The sequence below is a fragment of the Bos indicus x Bos taurus genome, chromosome X (assembly GCF_003369695.1).
Source record: "Bos indicus x Bos taurus breed Angus x Brahman F1 hybrid chromosome X, Bos_hybrid_MaternalHap_v2.0, whole genome shotgun sequence".
In the NCBI taxonomy this organism is placed as follows: Eukaryota; Metazoa; Chordata; class Mammalia; order Artiodactyla; family Bovidae; genus Bos; species Bos indicus x Bos taurus.
In genome coordinates, this window is record NC_040105.1 from 98,694,487 (window position 1) to 98,701,580 (window position 7,094).

At 41.7% G+C, this 7,094-nt stretch overlaps 1 pseudogene; it reads right to left on the reverse strand.

Annotated features, from left to right (window-relative positions):
- Positions 1-402: 402 nt before the first annotated feature.
- On the reverse strand, positions 403-699 carry LOC113888121 (annotated as a pseudogene).
- Between the last annotated feature and the right edge of the window lie 6,395 nt (positions 700-7,094).

The window sequence follows — 7,094 nt, forward strand, 5'->3', positions numbered from 1 at the left end:
TCCTTTGTGATTCCACAAGAATATTTTTAAAGGAACACTATCAGCAGTATTCAACTGATATTTTAAGTTTCATTAAGATTTACATAACTTGTTACATATTGGGAAATACATTCTTCCTTTCCGAGCAGAGCAAGGACCTAAATCCTTCTCTTTGGGGTTGGAAAAAAAGAACTGTCTTGCTTTGATATTCAACTTATTGAACCCTTTCCTTTACATAGCACTGATGGGAAACATGGAATCTCTTCAAGGAAATCTCTAGATTGGATAGAATAGGAACTGTAGCAAATAAAATAACTACGACTTTTCCGTCCTTATTTCCTATGCCATTTCACTTTTTTTTTTTTTTAGTCCCTCTCTTTTTTATTTTTTGCCAGTTTGTTTATGTTTTACTGACTGTGATGCTCAGGCCTTGACCACGAACTTCAGCAGTGGAACAACTGTTTCTCCTGCTGCTATTTCTTGTTCTTCAACTCTCCTCATGCTTGTTGAACCTGCAGTATGTGCTTTCTTGGACTGCAGAGGCTTGTACTTCCTGAGGTTCTCTTTTTGAGTCTGATTAACAACAGTGAGAAGTCGGGAAATGAATTTACAAACACCTAGGATCTTGGAGGGCTTGGACGACACACTACTTGTCATTTTGATGATGCCTAGCCTGGGCAGTGCCACTTTCAGGCCACCCAGTTGTTTCAGCAGCTCCATCTTGCCAGAAAGATCTCAAGCCTTAAACTTGGCCATGGCTGCACAAGCTGCTGCCACTGCCTACATTGAGGGAATTTTTTTCATTTCTTATTGGCACTTCCCTCTGGCACAAGTGGGCTTCCCAGGTGGCTCTAGTGGTAAAGAACCCACTTGCCAATGCAGGAGACATGAGAGATGCAGGTTCTATCCCTAGGTTGGGAAGATCCCCTGGAGAAGAGCATGGCAATCTACTCCAGTATTCTTGCCTGGAGAATCCAATGGACAGAGAAGGCTGGCAGGCTACAGTCCATGGGGGTCACAAAGAGTCAGACACAAAAGAAGTGACTTAGCATGCATGTACTGTCATATGTACATCCACACACACCACCACAACCACCACATGCAACATTTCTGCAGATCAAAGTGCCCTTCATCTCTCAGAGCCTACCTTCTTTCTATGTAGTGTTCAAGATGGGTTTGTATATTTATTTATTTGGTTGGAGAAAGGGTGGCAAAACTGATGAACTGAAGAAAGTGACAGTGTCAACTGAATGTGGAACCTTGTTCCTTGGAAGAAAAGCTATGACCAACCTAGACAGCATATTAAAAAGCAGAGACATCACTCTGCCAACAAAGGTCCATCTAGTCAAAGCTATAGTTGTCCCAGTAGTCATGTATGGATGTGAGAGCTAGATCATAAAGAAGCCTGAGCACTGAAAAATTTATGCTTTCAAACTGTGGTATTGAAGAAGACTCTTGAGAGCCCTTGGGCTGCAAAGAGATAAAACCAGTCAATCCTAAAAGAAGTCAATCCTGAATATTCATTGGAAGGACTGATGCTGAAGCTGAAGCTCCAATACTTTGGTCATCTGATGCGAAGAGCCAACTCATTGGAAAAGATCCTGATGCTGGGAAAGATTGAAGGCAGGAGGAGAAGGGGATGACAGAGGATGAGATGGTAGGATGGCATCACCGACTCAATGGACATGGGTTTGAGCAAACTTCGGGATATGGTGAAGGACAGGGAAGCCTGGCATGCTGCAATCCATGGGGTCACAAAGAGTCAGACACGACTGAGTAACTAAACAAGCAAAAATAAAACCGAAAAAAAGCTGCTACCTCTAAAAGCTAGAGAAAAGATCAATTCAGGCATTGGAGATGTTAACAGCAATACACTGTGAACACAGATGGTCTGGAAAGGCTTTTGCTACAAAGAGGGTTAATTGTCCAAAGGTAATGTCTGTCCATCAAGCCAATTTAAGGACAAAGAATGCATCTGGGCATGGAGTTTTCTTTCATCAATAGCTATGTCGATAAAACAGCAAATGGAACACAAAAAAATCGAGCCCATCCATATCATTAAGGCAGCAAGACAAGTAACCCAGAGCATTGAAGGGTCCGGGTGTTGAACTAATTGCCCTTATTATTGAAAAAAAGTTAAAGCATAAAAGCAAATCCAACAAGGACATTGGGAACAGTGCAAATAACAAAATTTTCTTCCTGAAAGGAAAGAAAACATCTGGAAATTTTGTTAAACTTGTCATCACCATACCCTACCATGTGACATTGTTACACTGCTCTTTTTAAAAGTTAGCCCATTGTTTTATGAGACAGTGTGTATTACTAGCATAAGGGAAAAGAGTGTGAGCCCTAGAGTCAAACTAAATACAGCTCAATACTTATTAGCCACATACTCTTGGTCAGGTTACTTTTTTCTTTCTAAGCCTCAGTATCCTCATTTTGGCAGCAAAAGTCCAGGTTTTAGAGTCAAACTGCCTGGCTTCCAATCCTCTGCTCTACCACTAACTGGCAGGTAACCTTGAGCAAATTGCATAACTTCTCTGTGACTCAGTTTCCCCTTCAATATAATGTTATTGTTGTTCAGTCACTAAGTCATGTCTGACTCTGTGAGACCCCATGGATGGCAGCAGGCCAGGCTCCCTGTCCTTCACTGTCTCTTGGAGTTTGCTCAAATGCATATTCATTGACTCATGACGCTATCCAACCATCTTCATCCTCTATGGCCCCCATCTCCTTTTGCCTTAAGTTTTCCCCAGCATCAGAATCTTTTCCAATGAGTCAACTCTTCATATCAGGTGGCCAAAGCACTGGAGTATCGGTCCTTCCAATGAATATTCAGGGTTGATTTCCTTTAGGATTGATTGGTTTGATCTCTTTGCAGTCTGAGGGATTCTCAAGAGTCTTCTCCAATGCCACAGTTCAAAAACATCATTGCCTCAGTGCTCAGCCTTCTTTATGGTCCAGCTCTCACATCCATACACAACTACTGAAAAAACCATAGCTTTTCTTTGCAACCCCATGGACTGCAGCACGCCAGGCCTCCATGTCCATCACCAACTCCCAGAGTTTACCCAAACTCATGTCAACTGAGTCAGTGATGCCATCTAACCATCTCATTCTCTGTCATCCCCTTCTCCTCCCACCTTCAATCTTTCCCAGCATCAGAGTCTTTTCAAATGAGTCAGCTCTTTGCGTCAGGTGACCAAAGTATTGGAGTTTCAGCTTCAGCATCAGTCCTTCCAATGAACACTCAGGACTGATCTCCTTTAGGATGGTCTGGTTGGATCTCCTTGCAGTCCAAGGGACTCTCAAGAGTCTTATACATCACAGCACATCACAGCTTATACATCGCAGCAAAGTGATGTCTCTGCTTTTTAATATGCTCTCTAGGTTTGTCAGGGCTTTCCTTCCAAGGAGCAAGCATCTTTTAAATTCCTGGCTGCAGTAATTTTCGGAGCCCAAGAAAATAAAATCTGTCATTGCTTCCACTTTTTCCCCTTCTATTTGCCAGAAAGTGATGGGACTGGATGCCATGATCTTAGTTTTTTGAATGTTGAGTTATGGGCCCCATTGATTGTCAGGACCTCACAGGAATTTTGTGAAAATTATATGCATAACAGAACACACATAAAGCACCTCGTAAGAGTTCCATTGATATAAGTCATTATAGTACCTACCTCAGAAGCTTGTATTCATAGTAAGGATGAAATGAGACAATGAATGAAAAGCTTTTAAGCTCGGTATAGTCAGTGTTCAATAAATGCTAGGTTTTGCTCTGTGCTTTCTTTTTCACTTTTCAACTGCCTTTTAAACTTCTAGAAGATGTCTTAATATTTTTTCTTTGTACTATAATATCTAGCACTCTGTTATATGCAAATAAAAGTAACTCAATTATAGCCAAAAGAAAGAATAAAGGAACAAAAGTAGAAACTCAAACATCAGAACCATGGACTCACAAGCCTTGAGAAGATTGGGTTTATTAAAAAGTGATGGTATAGGTCAAACGACATGTCTGATTTTTGGTAAATTATAAATATTAATGAGCATAACAATTTGGCATTTGATTCCTTACATGTGTCAAGAAGAAAATATATTTTTCCCTCTACCCTTCCAGTTTCTTGGCTGAAACCCCTTGTAATAAAAGACAGATTAACATGAGAAAGACAATTTTAATTACATACATACTAAGTACAATAGTAATGGAGCCCCACAAAGATATGACACTCAAAAGGCAGTCAGACAATAGAGGCTTATAAGATCCCCTGGAGAAGGAACTGGAGAAGGCAACCCATTCCAGGATTCTTGCCTGGGAAATCCAATGGACAGAGGAGCCTGACTGGTTGCAGTCCATGTGGTCGCAAAAGAGTCAGACTCAACTCAGCAATTAAACAACAACATATCACCCTGAGGCAAAGAATACAGTATGGGTATGGGATGTTAAAGCAGGGTAGGTGAGTTGTGGGACAATGAGAGCAGTAAATAAAGTTACTCTGCCAGTCAGATAAATTTTTGAGATGAAAAAAATGACCTCTGAAAATAGCTCTCTCCGTGCTACCAGCCCCTTTTCTAATATAAGTTTCATTTATAAATGTAGATTTCCTTTAAGAAAGGGAAACTCCTACTCTGTTTTCAAACTTCTCCTATGTTTGCAGTTTCTCAAGATAATTCTTATGCCACAGAGGCATATTTTGGGGTCGAATTTCATTTGAAAATAGTGATGACTACAATAGATGATTCAGCCAAAAAAAAGAAATGACCCAACTAATGGTGTTACATAGACACAGGTTAGGAGGTAGTTCTCAGACTTGAGACTTCTGTGAATCACCTTTACAAAATTTCATTGTATCAGTATACCACAAAAAAAACTTCACAATTTGTGTTTTATACACATATCACCTTTACTATTATTTTCTTAACAGTTTTTTTCTTTAACTTAAATTGTGTTGAAAACAGGACAACAAGCCCAAAATGGAGTCACTTATGCCAAGCCCTATGTCACCAAGACTTAATTACAGTTTTGGCCTCTCCCAGAAATGGAGTCAAGAACCAATCAGCCATCAGTTGTTTAGCACTAATGAGGTCATCTGCCTGATAGACATCTGCTGTCTCCTAAAGTGAAATGACCTTACCATAATCCACTTTTTGCCCAATTAACTTTCTTATTCCCACTCCCTTCCACCTATAATTTTTTTTTTCATTTTGTACAGCTCCTCAGAGCTCCTTTCTATCTCCTAGAAGGGATGCTGTCCAATTCATGAAATATTGAATAAACCCAATAAGATCTTTAAAAGTTTTGCAGTTGAACTTTGATTTTGTTCGGTATTTAGAATAGGAAAAAGGAGTCCAGAATGGCAGTGGCTAAAAGACAAGGGAGGGAAAAGCCCGAAAAAATAGAAAAAAGGAAGGTCCGAAGATCGGAGTGAGGACCTCAGGTAAAACAAACAGCACCCCTGGCTAACCCAATTTACATAGGACAGGCCCAGGGGGAGGAGAAAAAACATAAAAAGAGAAGCCAAAATTGGGCTGGGGGCCTCTCTTCTCTTCGCATCTTTTGGGTTGGCATTCCCTCATACCTCAAGGATGTATTTTCCTTTACTTTCTAAATAAAACTGAGCTGTAACACAGAGCTGTAACACTGGTCTGTCCGAGGGCTGTCTGTCACTTCAAATTTTTGTGGCAATGAGACAGAGCCAAGGAAATTGCAAACTCCTCCAACATCTATGGTGCCGTTTCTTGGATTTAACCTGACTGAAACAGCCTTAGCTTGGCCCCTGCAAGGAAGAGGCCAAGCACAGCAGGAGCCCAACTCGGCAAAAGCTCCCATGGTGAAAGCGAAACGTGAAGAAAACTGAGTGCAGGGGAAGTGACAAGAAGCTCAGTGTGCTGGAAACTGAGACAGCAAAAAACAAACTCAGCAGAAAGTTCACGTGGCTCAGCCTCAGATTCCAGAAAACCTCCAATTAAGGTAGGAGGTCCTAACTCCTATGGCTGGAAAGACATATGCCTAACAAAATCTTAATTTCTTTACAATCTCATTTATTGTTTCTTCAAACCCCCCGTGAACAGGAGAGCAGCAGCAGGTGCAATTGAGGGACTCTGGCAAGGGCTACTCCTCAGTGTGTCCCAAAGGCTCCACTATCTGCTGGGCCTCAATAGCTGTTACCCAAGCACATAGGGGTTCTTCTGTCCTTAATCTTCTGTGTGCCAAGGATCAGGCCAATGAAAACTGTGAGTACAGGTCAGGTATTTAGCAGATTTTCTGGCAGGTTATGAAAGGGATATGATGGCACGTTTTTCCCACTGCTTTTGCCTCCTGTCCTTCAGCTCCTCTCTCTCGGGACTTAAGCCCAGCCAAAACCCAAGATACCTGGCTTCAGAACTTAATGAACTTCAGGCTCTGATGTCTCATTGCAAAAATTCAGTGAGAGACACAGTGATAGGTAAGAGGTGGATTTGTTCGGATTCAGAGAGAAGCACACTCCACAGGGTGTGGGCCATCACAGAGGAGAGTGCAGGGGCCATGGAATGTGGTGTGGCTAGTTTTTTCGAGCTAGGTGAATTCATTTCAGAATCTTTTGTTGACCATGATGGCTACTCCATTTCTTCTGAGGGATTCCTGCCCGCAGTAGTAGATATAATGGTCATCTGAGTTAAATTCACCCATTCCAGTCCATTTTAGTTTGCTGATTCCTAGAATGTCAACGTTCACTCTTGCCATCTCTTGTTGGACCATTTCCAATTTGCCTTGATTCATGGACCTGACATTTCAGGTTTCTATGTAATATTGCTCTTTACAGCATCAGACCTTGCTTCTGTCACCAGTCACATCCACAGCTGGGTATTGTTTTTGCTTTGGTTCCATCCCTTCATTCTTCTGGAGTTATTTCTCCACTGATCTCCAGTAGCATATTGGGAACCTACTGACCTGGGAAGTTCCTCTTTCAGTATCCTATCATTTTGCCTTTTCAAACAGTTCATGGGGTTCTCAAGGCAAGAATACTGAAGTGGTTTGCCATTCCCTTCTCCAGTGGACCACATTCTGTCAGACCTCTCCACCAAGACCTGGCCGTTTTGGGTGGCCCCATGGGCATGGCTTAGTTTCATTGAGTTAGACA